Raw genomic sequence first — 17,512 nt, forward strand, 5'->3', positions numbered from 1 at the left:
CATTTTGGAAAGAAGGGATGTTGTCTTCAGTTGAATTCTTGCAATGACTCAACTAATTCACAGTGTCCGCTACTTATTCTCTTTGGGTTCCTATGAAAAGAAGTTAACTAGTTATTCTGGTTGTAATTTCCTGGAAAATATTTGACAAATGTTGTGGTTTTAAAGCTGACAAGACTAAGTGCTCGTAAGTCATCAGTTATTTTGTTAGAAACAGCTTGATTCAAACATTTCGAACACAGACACACACATACACACACACACACACACACATTGTTATTCTGCTGTGTAACAAGAGGGAAAACAAGTCGCTTTCTTCGGCATTAAGTAAATATATGCCACTTCCAATTATTCATTAGTCAGCTAATTACCTACATTTGTCATTAAAAATTGCAATTCGTCGAAACATTGTTATGAACTTTGATCAAATTAAACTTTTAATTATTGTTTATTCATGAATTGGCGGGATTTTGTATTTTTTATTTTCATTACACCTATTCGTATTGAATGCAAGATTGACATTCTTTGACAATGCCGGAGAGTGTTCATTTGAAACTTGTTTTTGACGTATCTTTCACTGATTTTACTTATTGCAAAAGATTACATGGTACCTCAGTGGTTAGCAATACTGGCTCACAGCGCCAGGGACATTGGTTTGATTCTCTCCTCGGGGGACTGTGGGGACTTTGCACGGTCTCCCCAAGTCTATGTGACTTTGCTGTGGTGTCCTCCCACAATCCAAACATGTGCAGGTTAGGTGAGCTGGCCATGCTAAAATGCACATTGTGTTCAGGGATATGTGTATTAGTCAGCAGTAAATATGAAGAAATATGATTGGAAAAAGTGTTTGGGTGGGTTACTCTTTGGAGGGTCATTTTATTCAAACAAATGGCCTGTTATCGCACTGAGGTAACAGGGATGCTTTCGTGGCATCGCTAGTATTAAGGTGCAGCCCGAGATATAAGCCATGTTGGAACTGAAACGGAGGAATCTCCAGAGAGGCTGCAGAATGACATCGCATCCATTTGAGTTTCTTTAAATCACTGACGAGCAGGAAAATGTAAACGGCGAGGGCGAGTGGGGAAGTGAGGAAGTTGCAGCTGTGGTGAAAGTCCAACGGTCCTTCTGAGAGTGTAATTTCTTTCATTGCTGTTGCTGATTGAATGAGCCACTAACGTGCGAACTGCTCCAAAATATGATTCAGAACCTCTGGTGCCAATTCTCGCAAGTTGAATAACGACAGACACCTTCCAAATGAGGTCTTTCACAGACGACTTTGGGGTACATTTGACAGACAGACAAGTTCAGGAATCCGTGGTGCATTGTGACACCAGCACATCAGCTTCTTCCCTGTCTTTGAACCGGGCCGCGTGCGCAAGGAATGCGAATGCGGTAATGCTTTTCTTGGACGGATCAGAAGGGGGTAACTACACTCTCAAACAGAATGGCATATGATCAGAACGATGTTGGAGAAAAACTTTACAATGCTTTGCACTGTTAGTAAATGGAAAATGGAATTGCATTGCATTGCACTACGAGAGAAGATTTATTCAAGCAAACTCGAAAGCAGGTTTGCACATGGGAAAGCAAGCAAGAAAGCTCCGTTCTTGTCTGTCAAAGGCTGCAGTTGAAGAGCAAAGCAGTTTCTGCCCAGTTTCGGACTGGGGACCTTTCGCGTGTACGGCGAACGTGATGACCACTACACTACAGAAACAAGCCTCGGTCGCCCCCCGCCCTGCGGCTCAGTGGCATCCAGCACTGAAAGTTGAAGCCATTCTACCTTTCACCTTTCTGTTTCCATGAGCTCGTTGTTTAATGGGACTTGTTTAATTTTGGCTATGTGGTGAGCATGGACGAGATACACCGAAGTGTCTGTTTCCACGCGGTGTACCCCAATAACGTTGTGTTGCTTACACCTGCTTTAAAGAATTTCGTGTTTGCGGAGCTTACCGTCGCAGTCTGTGGCAAAATCATTTAGTCTGTTCGACTGCTCACGGGAAAGGTAGTATTGTGAAACACTGCAGAAACGAATGACACCCTTAATTTTGCTCCGACTGACCATACTCCGTGAAAGTTTCCCAGATTCTCAGTTAAGGATTTTTGCAGCTGGAAGTTACCTCAGAAACCCTGTTAATTCGTAATGGATTGAGCGAATCGCAAAACAGAAAGCATTTAACACGGAACACAAACAAAACTGGAAAACCAAATGCATTTTCAGACACAGCGAGCATGAATGCTAAATGTGAGACAGTCCGGGGGCATGAGCCATAAAGTAATCACACAACTAACAACAGGGCAATTCCAAACTACTCTTTCAAACATACTGGAGCCTGAGTGCACCACCACTTCCCAGACAATGCTGCAAAGAGACAAAGAAAGAACATAATAAGAATGGGCCATAAAAAGTGAATTTAACCAATCACAGTCTCGATTAGATTACCTTTCCCTTCCGATGACTCCAGGACGGAAATGAAGGAAGTGGGAGAAATTCAATAACATATCACATCGAAATACATTGGAACGATTTTCTCATTGGCCAGAAAACCAAATAACGACGAGTCGACTCACCGTAGGACCCTGTTTCGCAACAGCGATGAAATAACAGTCTCCATTCGGTTCCAGTAAAAGCTCAACTTGCCTGGAACTGAAAGCAACAGTAGAGCTGCTTGCGATTTTCCTTGCGGGAGGCGACCACGATCACGACAGCACAGACACTTTGGAAAATTCGGCACTTTCCCACACCGCAGTCAATTCCCCGGGAAGCAAATCCATTTTTCTTCTGTTTTAAACAGAAATGCAGCAGGGATTGAAACAGCATTTTAACAAGCTGTGCCTTTGGAGCTGTTCAGCAGAAACAGCAGCGGTGGGATTCGAACCCACGCCTCTGTCGAGGCGGGAGCCTTAATCCAGCGCCAATGTTTTGCACTGTAAGTAAATGGAATTGCATTACATTTCACAACGAGAGCAGATTTGTTCAAGCAAATTCGAAGGGCAGGTTTGCACATGGGAAAGCAAGTAAGAAAGCTCCGTTCTTGTCCATGTAAAAGGCTGCCGTTGAAGAACAAAGCAGTTTCTGCCCAAATTCGAACTGGGGACTTTTCGCGTGTGAGGCGAACGTGATGACCACTACACTACAGAAACAAGCCTCGGTCGTCCCCTTATTAGCCATGTGATTGCATAAAGGGTCTGTACTGAGTTGTAATGGTCCATTTTCTATGATTCTTACTCCCTGTATTATCCGAGCAGTTCCATATTGGGCCTGTACTGCGGTGTAATGTTCTATGTTCTCTGAGACTAACTTCCTTTTTTAGCCGAGCGGTTCCACGAAGGGCCTGTATTGCGCTGTAACGCTACATGTTCTATGAATCTAACTCCCTGTATCAGCCGAGCAGTTCCATATTGGGCCTGTACTGCACTGCAATCTTGTATGTTGTATTTGTCAAACATCCTTTATTCGCCAAGCAGTTCCACGAAGGGCCTGTACTTCGTGATAATGCTCCATGTTCTTTGAATCTAACTTCCTGTATTAGCTGAGCGGTTCCATATAGGGCATGTACTGCGCTGTAATGTTCTATGTTGTATTCGTCTAATGTCTGGTGTTAGACAAGGGGTAGCATAAAGGCCTGTACTGCACTGCAATGCTCCATATTCTGAGTGTAACTTCCTGTATTAGCCGAGCAGTTCCATAAAGGGCATGTGCTGTAATGCTCCATGTTCTATCTTCTGGTTATCCTAGACCAGTATGGGCCGAAGGTGCTGTCTTTATGCTGTCAGACTCGATGACTCTATGATTCTATGACATTTCCTTTCCCAGATAATGACCTGATAAGGCACTGCAAAGTGTCAAAGTGGTGGAGACAGGCCTTTCCATGAGTTTTTATGATGTACAATGAGTGATGGTTTCATCTGGGAATCTGTTATTACAAGAACCAGTTTTGATCGGCTCTATCTCAGTATCAAGTCCACACAGTGAGAGGATGGTGAGGACTATATTCATGACGGTCCCCACAAGTTGATCTTGGGGCCTGTAGGAATCCTAACAAGTATGCTGACCAGTGAATGTTGGCTTTCAGTTATTGGAGTTTAAAAACAATTTGGCTGATTTCGCAATGAATGTATCAAGGAAAGGGTACTCCATTTCAGTGGTGAATTTTAGCATCAGGTGGCGATCATCGAGCTTTATAAAGAAACTCTTTAATGCAGATTCAAATGTCGCAAACATGTCATCTACATGTTGAAGATATGCAAATGGATAGAGGCTAGGTATCATGCCATCAGAGATGTGTTTTGCATGGTTACCAATAAAGATGTTAGGAAGAGTTTTCCCTCGAGAATATCCCATGGCAACACTATCTATTTGGTCAGACACGTTGTTATTGGAACTGAAGTCAACTGCACAAGGTGCTCAGTTCATGTGTATCATAGACTCCCAACAACGTGGAAACAGGCCATAGGCTTAAGAAGTCCACACCGATCTTCCAGACAGTAAGCCACCCAGACCCATTCTCCTATTACTCTACATTTATCCCAGACTAATGCACCTAACCTGGAACACTATGGGCAATTTAGCACAGCCAATTCACCTAACCAGCACATCTTTGGATTGTAGGAGGAAACCCATGCAGACCTGGGGAGAGTATCCAAAGAGACACGGGGGACAATATTCACACAGACATTTACCCAAGGCTGGAATTGAACCCAGAACCCTGGTGCTGTGTTAACCAGGAAGCCATGATGCCACCAGAAAGGAAAAAAGAGATGATGTTTGGTGAACACTGAATCAGACACAAGTGGTATGTCTGAATTTCAATGGCTTATTTGAACTGTAATAATAATAAGCTGGCAATGTTGAAAGAGCACGTGGGCATGTTGTCACTCTCAGAACGTAGCTCTCATGTGGTCTTCGTAATCATGAGGGACTCCTTCACTGTGCATGTGGAAAACTCATTTAGATATGATTATAATAGTTTCACAAAGTATTCAGCCAATTCAGGCTGTGCAGATTCAGTAACAGATATGATAGGACAGAAAAGGGACATGGATTTTACATGTCATGGGGAACCCAGACTTGGTGGGTGCAGTGAACCGTGAGAACAATTTCTATCATTGGCATCATTCGGCAGGTTACCACCTTCAAACACGCAAGATCAACAGCTGGGTGCATCTGCGCATGCGTTAGAAGCAACAAATATAATTCCGCAGGACCCTGGTTCATGTAGGCAAACAGAATTTTTACAGACATTGCACTTATTCGATAAGAAATGCATCATGGAGACAACCAACCACTGCTGTATCCCCATGCTGACACCCCGACCAATCAGAGTCCACCTATCGGGTCTGAGAATTAAGATTGACGGCTAACTGTTTTTGCTGCAATGCCATTTTAATGATGAGCTAGCCAATCAGCATCACCTTTCACATTTCAACTCCTTTTGCAATGTTTTCGAAACAATAGAACTGGTTGCCACCTGTACGTGAGCAATATTACTGATATAGTTTGCTTGAAAGACTGGGATTACAGTTTGGGATAAGGTTGATCACTTTTTGTTGCCTTAGAAATTCACCGTAAACAGAGTGGCTAGAAATTTGGTGAGTTCAGTGAATCTCTTTCAAAAAGTTCAAATTTGTTTGACTTTGAGACATAACAGCTTAGCTTTAATAAACATTCATTAGTGCACAAAACCCATCCATTCTGCAGCCGAGCTTTGAAACTGTTCTTTTAAGAAATGACCACAATTACAGGAATACTGTGAAGTTCAGAGACACAGAAAAAAACTACACCAACAAAATTAATGCTGGGAGAAAGTGAGGACTGCAGAGGCTGGAGATCAGTGTCAAAAAGTGTGGTGCTGGAAAAGGAACAGATGGTCTTGAGGAAGAGCTTATGTTGGAGACATCGACTCTTCTCATCAGATGCTGCCTGACTGGCTATGTTTATTTAGCTCCACACTTTTTGAACAAAATTATCAATTATAAATTCCACAATTTACATCCCACAGGACCTCAAGTAGTAATCAATGTCATGTTACAGTGCAGAAGGTGGCGGTTTGGCACATCGTTTCTGTTCCAGTTTGTTAAATGTTATCTTTTTTATTAATTTGTGGGATGAGGGTGTTGTTGTCTCAGCCAGCATTTATTGGCCATCCCTAATGGTGCAAAGAGCAGTTCAGATTCCACCACATTGCTGTGGGTCTGGAAAAACATGGAGACCAGACTAGGTAAGGATGGCAATTTCCTTCCCTAAAAGCCATTCCAGAATAAGTTGGGTTCTTCAAACAATCAGCGATGGATTCATGATCATGATTGCTCTCATACTTGCAGAATTTTCTGAAATTCAAATTCTATCATCTGCCATGGCAAGATTTGAATCTGGGTCCCCAGCACATTACCTGGGTCTCTGGATTAGCAGTCCAACGATAACATCACTGGGTCATCGCTTGACCTGCAATATTAGATTATACAGAATAGCACTTATTCTCTAAACTGCAGTGAACAGCAGTCCCTGTGTATGCTATACTAAACAGCAATTTCTGAGTATATGAAACAGAAGTCCCTGTGTGTATTACAGAGAGTAGCTGTCCCTGTCTGTATTATAGAGAAGAGCAGATCATGTGCATATTGCCGAGAACATTTGTTCCCATGTATTTTCTAACCCTTTCAAGTTTCATAACATGCTTTGAAGAGAAAGAAAGCCTGATATGCAACACAATAATCCAAAAGTAGCCCAACCAATGTGCTGCACAGCTGCAATATGACCTCTCAACTCCCATATTCAATGCTCTGTCCCATAAAGGAAAACATACTAAACACCTTCTTCACTAACATATCCATCTGTGACTCCCCTTTCAAGGAACTATGAACCGTGTTCCAAGGTCTCATTGGACACTCCCCAGGACCTTACCATTAAGTGTATAAACCCAGTCCTGATTTTCCTTTCTAAAGTGCAGTACCTCTCATTTACCTAAATTAAACTTCATCTGCCACTCCTCAGCTCAGCAGCCCATCTGATCAAGATCCTGTTATACTCTGAGGTAACCTTCATCGCTGTCCACTCCACCTCCAATCTTGGTGTCATCTGCAAATTAATAAATATACCTCTTATGCTCACATTCATATAATTTATATAAATGACAAAAAGCAGTGAACCCAGCACCAATCCCTGTGGCACCCCAATGGTCACAGGGCTTCAGTCTGTAAAACAAACCTCCACCACCACCACCATCTGTCTTCTAATTTCAAGCCAGTTGTGTATCAAAATGGCTAGATTTCCCTGTATTCCATGTGACCTAATTTTGCTAACCAGGCCACCATGAGGGAGCTTGTCAAAGCCTTCATCAATCCTCTTTGGTGATTCTTCAAAATACTCAATCCAGCTTGTGAGACATGATTTCCCATGCACAAAGCCACATTGACTATCCCTAACCAGCCCTTGCTTAACCGGATGTGTGTAAATCCTATCCCTCAGGATCCCTCCAATAACTTGCCCACAACTGATGTCAGGCTCACCGGTCTATAGTTCCTGAGAATAGCAGGGTATAGCATAGAGAACAACAGTCCCTGTGAAAACAGAGAACAGCAGTCACATTGTATAATGCAGAGAACATGAATCCCTGTGTCTAATATAGAGAACATGAGTCCCTATGTATAATACAGAGAATAGCAATCCCTCTGTCTATTATCAGTGCATGTGTAGAATATAGAGAACAGCAGTACCTGTGTATAAGAAAGAGAACAGCAGTTCCTGTGTCTTATCTGGAGAACAGCAGTACCTGTGTATAATATGGACAACAGCTGTCCCTGTGTATCATATAGAGAGCAGCAGTCGCTCTGTCCAATGTAGAGGTCAGCAGTTCTTTTCCCTGCGGTGGGGGGTCCAGAACTAGAGGGCATAGGTTCAACATGAGAGGGCAGAAAAAAATCAACAGGATGTAAGGGGCAACTTTTTCATGCAGAGGGTGGTGCATGTATAGAATGAGATGCCAGAGGAAGTGGTGGAGGCATTTAAATTAAATTAAACTAAATTACAGCATTTAAAGGACATCTGGTTGGATATATGAACAGGAAGGATTTAGAAGGATATGGACCAATGCTGGCAAATGGGACGAAATTAGGTTAGGATATCTGGTTGCCATGGACGAGTTGGGCTGAAGGATCTTTTTCTGTGCTGCGCATCTCTCTGACTCTGTGCCTTAAATACATCAGATCTTTGCTTCACATTGTTCTTAAAATCTCTCATTTAATACATCAAAGTGACTCTCATCATCATCAAAATCCGAACTGTTGATTACTTCAATAGCTTCATGTTCTCCCTTTTGTTTTCTGAAATGCCGTTTGCCATTAGGTAGAGCTGGTGGGTAACTTTGTAAAACTTCTGTTGTTGGGAATTGGAGTTGGTGGGAAGAGGCAGCATGTACCGGGGATGAAGTGACAACATTAAGAGTGAGTGCTGAACATAACACGCAGAAAGACTCAAACGAATCGGATGGTAGAACAAGCTGATTTGCACGAAGGCAAGTCTGACTTGACTAACCGAAAGCTTTCCGTATTCAGATCATATAGAATACAACATTTAAAAAAAATCTACCGTTGGCCTTTTTTAGTGGGGAGGTGCACCATTCCCAGAAACACTGCAATACTGGGATGATGCGTGAAGTTATCGGAGCAAGCTCCTGAAACAACTTCGTCCTGCAAAAATCAGATTAATATTCAGTCCCTAAATCAGGGACTTATCAGATATTAAAACTGACAAGAACAGAACTTTTTTTTTATTTCAAAAATATACTTTATTCATAAATGATTTGATGGTCTGTACATTGGATCATGCCATACATATGTCCATATTTACAAACACAGATTCGACTTTATTCTTGTCCTTTACAATCCTGTGCATTTTTTCAATCTTGTATATATACATATATTTGGCTGAGGCATCAGCAGAGCCCAAAAAAACGTCTGTATGGGCCCCCTGTTCTTCTTTCGGCAGGCCGATCTTACACGGTGGTCTTTCCCCACCGTGCCTTGGCGGCAGCTGCCCCAAGCTTCAGCGCGTCCCTCAACACGTAGTCTTGGACTTTGGAATGTGCCAGTCTGCAACACTCGGTCGGGGTCAACTCCTTCAGCTGGAAGATCAACAGGTTTCGGACCGCCCAGAGAGCGTCCTTCACCGAGTTGATGATCCTCCAGGCGCAGTTAATGTTCGTCTCGGTGTGAGTCCCGGGGAACAGGCCGTAGAGCACGGAGTCCCGCGTCACGGCGCTGCTCGAGACGAACCTCGACAAGCACCACTGCATTCCTCTCCAGACGTCCTCTGCATAGGCACATTCCAGAAGGAGGTGTGTGACAGTCTCGTCCCCCCCGCAGCCACTTCGAGGGCAGCGTGCGGTGCGGCAGAGAGTCCGGGCGTGCATAAACGATCTCACAGGCAGAGCCCTTCTCACCACCAGCCAAGCCACGTCTTGGTGCTTGTTGGAAAGTTCTGGCGATGAGGCATTCTGCCAAATGGCTTTGACAGTCTGCTCAGGGAACCGCTCGACAGGATCCGCCCTCTCCTTTTCCCGAAGGGTCTCAAGGACGCAACGTGCTGACCACTTCCTGATGGACTTGTGGTCAAAGGTGTTTTTCCTCAAATTTCTCCACGAAGGACAGGTGATACGGAACGGTCCAACTACTCGGAGCGTTCCGCGGCAGCGAGGCCAGGCCCATCCTTCGCAACACCGGGGACAGGTAGAACCTCAGTACGTAGTGACACTTGGTGTTTGCGTACCGGGGATCCACGCACAGCTTGATGCAGCCACACACAAAGGTGGCCATCATGGTGAGGGTGGCATTGGGCGTGTTTTTTCCCCCATTGCACCGGTCTTTGTACATAGAGTCTCTTCGGACCCGGTCCATCTTTGATCTCCAAATGAATTGGAAGATGGCCCGGGTGACTGCAGCGGCACAGGTCCTGGGGATAGGCCAGACCTGTGCCACATATAGCAATACTGAGAGTACCTCACACCTGATGACCAGGTTTTTTCCCGCGATGGAGAGCGACCGTTGCCCCCATCTGCCTAGTTTCTGTCTCATCTTCCTGATCCGCTCCTCCCAGGTCTTGGCGCACGCCCCAGCCCCCCCGAACCAAATACCCAGCACCTTCTGGTGGTCAGTCCTGACGGTGAAGGGGATAGAGGATTGGTCGGCCCAGTTCCCGAAGAGCATGGCCTCGCTCTTGCCTCGGTTTACCTTGGCCCCCGAGGCCCGTTCGAACTGGTCGCAGATGCACACGAGTCTGTGCACGGACAGCGGATCCGAGCAGAAAACAGCGACGTCATCCATGTACAGGGAGGCCTTAACCTGCAGGCCCCCACTGCCAGGAATAGTCACCCCTCTCAGGCTCGCATCCTTCCTGATGGATTCAGCAAATGGCTCTATGCAACACACAAACAAGGCGGGTGAGAGGGGGCATCCCTGCCTGACTCCAGATCTTACAGGGAAGCTATCTGATTCCCACCCATTGATTGAGACTGCACTGACAATGTTGGTGTAGAGCAGTCTGATCCAATTTCCGATTCCCTCCCCAAAGCCCATTTTGGAGAGGACATCCCTCATATGTATGCGATATCCTGTCAAAGGCTTTCTCCTGGTCAAGGCTGATGAGGCAGGTGTCCACCCCCCTGTCCTGCACGTAGGCGATCGTATCCCTGAGGAGTGCGAGACTCTCAGAGATCTTCCTGCCCGGTACAGCACAGGTTTGGTCCGGGTGGATCACCGATCCCAGAGCAGACCTGACCCGGTTGGCGATGACCTTTGACAGGATTTTGTAGTCTGCATTTAACAGTGAGATCGGTCTCCAATTTCTAATTTCCTCCCTCTCCCCCTTCCGCTTGTAGACGAGGGTGATGATGCCTTTCCTCATGGATTCACTCATGGTACCTGCCCGGAGCATACTGACATACACCTCCAGCAGGTCCTGGCCGATCAAGTCCCAAAGAGCGGAATAAACCTCGACCGGTAAGCCGTCGCTTCCGGGAGTTTTATTCTTTTCGAAGGACACGAGGGCCTTGGTCAGTTCATCCAGAGATAGCGGCTGGTCCAGCCTCTCTTGTGTTCCGTCATCTAGGACCTCCGTGATAGAGGACAGGAACGACTGGGAGGCCGCGCTGTCGGTCGGCTTCGAGTCATACAGGCTGGCGTAGAAGGATTTGCTGATCCTCATGACGTCAGCCTGAGATGACGTTACCGAGCCATCTTCTTTCTTCAGGCTGCTGAGCACGGAGCTCTCTTTGTGCACCTTCTGGAAGAAGAAACGTGAGCACGTCTCGTCCTGCTCCACCGAGCGGACCCTGGACCGGAAGATTATCCTGGAGGCCTCCGACGCAAAGAGCGAGGCTTGCTGGCCCTTCACCTCCTTGAGGTCCTCCGTGACATCCATCCCCATCGTCTGCAGCAGGAGCAGGTTCTGCATACTTTCCTGGAGCTGGGACAGTTTTCCCCGCCTCTCTCTCGCCTCCTGGACACCTTTGAGGATAAAGAACCTCTTGATGTTCCCTTTTACCGTTTCCCACCAATCCGCTGGAGACTCAAAGAGGGGCTTCACGGTTCTCCAACCTGCGTAATCCCTCTTGAGCTCTTCGATGTTTCCCGGGGTCAACAGCTTAGTGTTCAGTTTCCACGTTCCCTTGCCCGCCCGCTGTTCGTCCTGTAGGTGACAGTCGGCCAGCAGGAGGCAGTGGTCAGAGAAGAACACCGGCTTGACGTCGGTGGATCTGACCGAGAGCGTTCGGGACACAAACAGGTAATCTATCCTTGAGCGGATAGACCCGTTTGCCCGTGACCAGGTGTATCTACGCTGCGCTCCGTCTGCAGGGGCGCTGAAGACGTCGTGCAGCTTGGCGTCTTTGACCGTTTCCATCAGGGCCCTGGACGTAGCGTCCGGTTTACTGTCCCCCCCGCCGGATCGTCCATCAGCATCAATGATGCAGTTGAAGTCTCCGGCCAGAATGACCGGCCTGGACGTAGCCAGCAGCAGTGGAAGCTGTTGCAGGACGTCCAACCGTTCACTCTTACCCACTGGGGCGTACACGTTGATTAGTCTCACGGGAGCGTTTCTGTATTTGACGTCCACGACGAGGAGGCGCCCGCTCACCACCTCCTTAACCTCGGAGATGGTGAAGTTGCCTCCCCGCAACAAGATACCCAGGCCGGAGGCGCGGCTATCGTTGCCCCCCGACCACACTGACGGCCCGTGGGCCCACAAGCTCGACCATCTCCTGTAACTGCTGAGGTGCGGTATCCCACACTCCTGCAGAAACAGGATATCAGCTTTGACGTTGGCCAGGAAGGCCAGCGTTGAAACACATCGCGTAGCCGCTTTAATGCTACGCACATTTATGCTGGCAATTTTAAACCCCATTTTAACAGTTTACGGGGTTACCAGTGTCCATTTTCTTCTGGTCTTGCTCCAGTGGGGTAGCTGCGTGCATCCCCGTGGTGACAGCAAACTGCTGGACCTTCCAAGGGCTGAGGTAGTTGTCCGGCTCCACGCTGGAGTCATTTCCCCGCTCTGGTGTCATCGTGTCAGACCCAGGGTCCGCATCGCCCCGTTCTCCATCTGACAGCAGGGCTGTCACTGGGACACTGCTCCCAGTTCCCTGGAGCTGTGGGCCGGTGGGTACCCCTTGGTTCTCACCGGGTAGGGGGAGGCCTTCACCCATCCCCTCAGAGGGATCGTCTTTTCCTTCTTGGGCGGTGTTGCCCTCCTTTCTCCCCACGGCGCTCTGCCTCTTCCTCCGGAGGCAACCCTTCTTGCGCCCGTCCTCACCCTCGGAGGAGCTGCCTGTATCCTCCTCTTGGAGGTGTCTCTTCCCCCTTCGCTTGGTGGCTTTGGGGCCCTCGAGAGGTTTCCTTTTCCTGTTTTTAACGATAATCCACTGCTCTGCCTCCTTTGATCCCTCCTCTTCCATTTCCTCCGTCTGACTTGCAGGAGCTTGGGTCGGCTGCTGCATCTCCCCGCTGTCTGCCGCCTGCTCCTCTACAACCTTCCCTTCCTTCTGGGTGCCTCCAGGCACCGTTCCTTTGCTGATTCGCGGTACCTCGTTGGACTTTGTCGGTCCGCGGCTCGTGTTGCCACCTCCGGCCATCTGTGCGTAGGTGGCGGCTCCTCGTCTTGGGCAGACCTTGTACATGTGGCCCGCCTCCCCGCACAGGTTGCAGCTCTTTTCCTCCCGACAGTCCTTTGTCAAGTGACCCTCCTGTTTGCAGTTCCTGCAGATGGTCACTTTGCAATCCACCGCCACGTGTCCCGACTTCCCGCAGGTTCGGCACAGTTTGGGCTGCCCTGCATATGTCAGGTAGCCTCTGCTCCCTCCGATTGCGAAGCTCGAGGGTGGGTGGAGTATGTTCCCACTGTCATCGGCCCTCAGAGTTACCTTGACCTGCCTCTTACTGGTCCAGATCCCAAAGGGGTCGATCACATCAGTGGCTTCTCCCTCGACTTGGACGTACCTTCCCAGGAAGGTCAGGACATCAGCCGCTGGAACGTAGGGGTTGTACATATGGATTGTAACAACCCGATTCCTCTGTGCAGGACGGACACACAATGGGGTCGCCGACAAGATGGAAAACAGCGGCTCCCCTTCCTTCTCCTTGAAGACCTTCAGGAGCTGTTCACACTGCTTCACGCTTCTGAAGGTCACATCGAAGTAGCCTGCCCCAGGGAAATCCTGCAGGCAGTACACGTCTGCGGCTGCAAGGCCGCAACACTCCAGCAGAACTTTCTTCACAAACACCGTCCGATCCACCGGTGTGTGCTCCTCCACCTTCTTCACAGTCAACCTGACTGTGTTCCGAATGCCCTGGCCTGGGCGGAGAGTGGCTGCTGAGGCCATAGCTCTGAGGTTGGCTGGTCCCTGAATTGGCGTTAGGCCGAAGCCAGCATGAGGATCCACCAAGAGCAGGTCAGCACAACCAAACGATCCTCCAACGGCCAATCACGATCCAGCGATGGTCTGCAGCAGCTACGACACCTCGCAACACGACCCCCGCAGTTTTTCCCCCGCCAGCACGCTTCTGCTGCGTCGAACCTCCAACACTCGAGCAGAATCTCTTCCTCTGGTCCTCAAGGACGACACATATTCCGAACCAAAAGGAATATAGAACTTGAACAAACTGAGCTGTTAATGGTAACAATTCCTGCCTCTCCACAAGGCAAATCAAGGCAAACAATTGAAACGGGTTCTAATTCTGATCGAGTACTATCACTGCCTGGAAATATTAGGCGACTGTTCTGAACGGAAATCCTTAGACTAATCCATCCTTCTTGTATTATGTCAACTCTGATCTCCAAACCATTAAACTCTGCCAACCCCGTCAACTGAAATGAACAGAACCATGGTGGACCTGAAGTTCGATCGAGTGAATCAGGAGTAATCCAGATATTATTACTCTCGAAGACCTCCTTTTTAAATTCCTGTCTAACACTCTATTTTCTCCCTTCAGAAAATCATCCTTTTTCCTTCCTATGTCATTAGTTCCAAAGTGTACAATGACCTCCTGCTGATCCCTCTCCCCTGAGAGAACATTCTGCACCCTCTCGGAGACATCCTTGATCCTGCACCAGGGAGGCAACACATAATTCTGATTTGCTGTTGCTGGCCACAGAAACGTCCGTCTGTGCCTCGGACTAGAGAGTGTCTGAACACAATCGATCTCTTTTTAGATTAGATTACTTATTAAATATTAAAACCTGTTCGATCAGGCCAATATACCCACGAAAGACCAATAATTGCCATTGCAATATCATTTGTAAATATCTGACTTTTGCTCTGTTGAAAAATCACAGTCTTCTCAGCCATTGGAATTCAGAGAACACCAGTTAATTTACACTGCAATATTTCTCTTCGTTTCTGAACATTACTCAGTGGAATAGGAAGAGGAGATACCTCATCATTCTTAAATTCATTAATAAAAGTTTTCAAATCGATTTGTTGCCAATACCTAATAATTGTTCAATTCGGTAAGGGGTGTAATTGTGAAACTATGTTTCCGTATAATAACTAATGCAAGGACATTGCAATGTACAATCTCTGAATCACTCTGAATATTGCTTTTCATTTTAAACTTGGAAACACTTTTGAATTGATTTGATTGGAAATCACTGCAATGTTAACATTTATTGTGTTTTTATTCGCAATAACAATTGAATGTTTTTCATGTGCAAAATCATTCAAATCCCCATGAATTTTTTGATGCTTACAAAAAAGGGTTGGCATCTATCTTATTTCATTAAACAATCACAGGAAATGGTTACTTGTTAGAAATCATACATTTTCAGAAAGAATGAACGTTGTCTTCAGCTGAATAGGCACATTGATTGACCAATTCATCATTTTGTTCCAATTTACGTGTAGAACAAAAACATTTTAATGTGCAATTCAGAAGATGAGAAACTTATGACCATACAGAATAATTAAAATCATTTACATATATATATAATGCACACTAATCACACAATCCTGTCAAGCTATCGTTCCACAAGTGATCATAAAATCATGTTTAGTTAAGACATTTGTTAACTCCCATCATTATTGTAAATAACTACTGAATTTTCAGTAGATTACACACAGTATCCAACCATTTAATTCCAATCCAATTATCACAATAAACATCTGATTAGTTTTCAGCCCTGCCCAGCCTTGTTGGGAATGTTATGAAGGAATCTTGTGCAACTCTGGTCGTGTCTCTGTTACCAGACCAGAGGGTACAATTTCAATTCCCACCTTGCACAGAGCTGAGCCAGAGCAGCTCTGAATGTTGATAAGAAAATATCTAAGAATCGAATGAATTGCCTTTCAATTCAACATTAGGTATGTTTTCATTTGTTGTTCATTCCAATAATCACAGTATCTGCTATATATTTTCTTAAGTCTGCGAATAGCAGAATGTATCTAATTCCACTCAATCAATATTCTTCGCAAAATATTTGATAATGTTGCACTCACAAAGATGAAATATGCAAAGTACAGATATTCCTTGATTTTCTTTTGTTCTGGAGAGCTGAGTTCAGATTGCACATAGAACTTGATGCTTCAAAGGTATAAATATGAGGGAAAAATCAAGTTCTTCTTCAGTTAAATAAACAAATGCCACTTCCTACTATATATCAATTTTTAGTTATTGATCTGTTTATGAGTTGTCTTAAATTTGTTTTTAGTTTTCCATTCATCTATTTATATTGAATGTAAGATTGAAATGTTGTGAAAATATCCGAGTGCATCCATTTGAAATTGAATTTGCATATTTCTTTCTAATCCAGTTTATTGCATGATTACTTAACTGTGTTTTGTTCAGCAAACCTAGTGAATACTAAAAATTGTCTAATCTTAAATAAGATCTTTCACACCCAGTTATCAGTCTGTTCTGAATTCATGTAAATATCTAAGTTTATTGAAATCAATGTTCACACAAAACAGTGCACATAAAGCGACACAAAGATATTCAGCTGATTACTATTCAGTGGAATAACCTGAGTAAGTATCTTATTGTTCCTGGGACAAATGACAACAGTAAGTATTTATTTACTATTCTATGCAGTTAATGCAATTGATGTGTTATATTTCAGTTCAGTCGTTAATGTTGATTTATATTGTTTAAACCAATAATTCTACTTTATCACAGATATTGACTATACTACAATAACGTTGGGAAGCAAATTTTTGTCAATCTAACAATCTTTAAGCTCCTTTTTTTTATTGTGTGTGTACAAGAGACAATTCAAATTATAACCATTTTTATTACAAGTTGAACAAATACTGCATTTTAAATTTGTGAAGTTCCTACATTTTTGCAAAACGGTTAGTCTTCACTGTATATGTCACATTAAAAAAATTGCTATTTCAAATCATGCATGCTACAAAATGATTATTGTTTTCATTTCATTGTAAGAAAAGAACTGCTTTGACCATGTTGATTTTTTGGTATTTCTATTCCAACATTTTTCATCATTGTCCAAAAATGACAATATTATTAAAATCGCATATACGCCACATGTCATTGACTACATTGTTCAGTTTCAAGCTCACTTTCATGACTTACGAATTTTCTTCCTAATTCTGACACAAATCTTTAAACATTGATCATAATATTGATCATATAAATTGATGAAACATATCTCTACAAGGAATCCGGTGTATGGAAATTCACAATTCTTGTATTACGTACATTTTTTACTTAAAAAAAGGAAGAATTTCGCTCAATAATCACAGAATGGCTCATTTTTCTTCAATCCATAAAGTAGGTACTATGTTTTATTCCTCAGTTTACTGATCTTAATAAATATCCAATCAACATCACAGCAAAGTGCTTTTGAAATATTGAATCATTTTAATTCTTCAAAAGAGCATTCATTATCAAGTCATTGCCATTATAATAATCGCACAATTATTTATAAAAAAGTCTTTTGAACAAGTAGAGCGCGATTCACATTTACATTTAATCCATTATTTCTGAGTACTAATAGTACAGTATGAAAATGCCT

At 44.8% G+C, this 17,512-nt stretch overlaps 1 pseudogene; it reads right to left on the bottom strand.

Moving 5' to 3' along the window:
* Window positions 1-8,599: 8,599 nt before the first annotated feature.
* LOC140454100 (U2 spliceosomal RNA) lies at window positions 8,600-8,777 on the bottom strand (annotated as a pseudogene).
* Between the last annotated feature and the right edge of the window lie 8,735 nt (window positions 8,778-17,512).

The sequence above is a fragment of the Chiloscyllium punctatum genome, chromosome 28 (genome assembly GCF_047496795.1).
Source record: "Chiloscyllium punctatum isolate Juve2018m chromosome 28, sChiPun1.3, whole genome shotgun sequence".
Classification (NCBI taxonomy): Eukaryota; Metazoa; Chordata; class Chondrichthyes; order Orectolobiformes; family Hemiscylliidae; genus Chiloscyllium; species Chiloscyllium punctatum.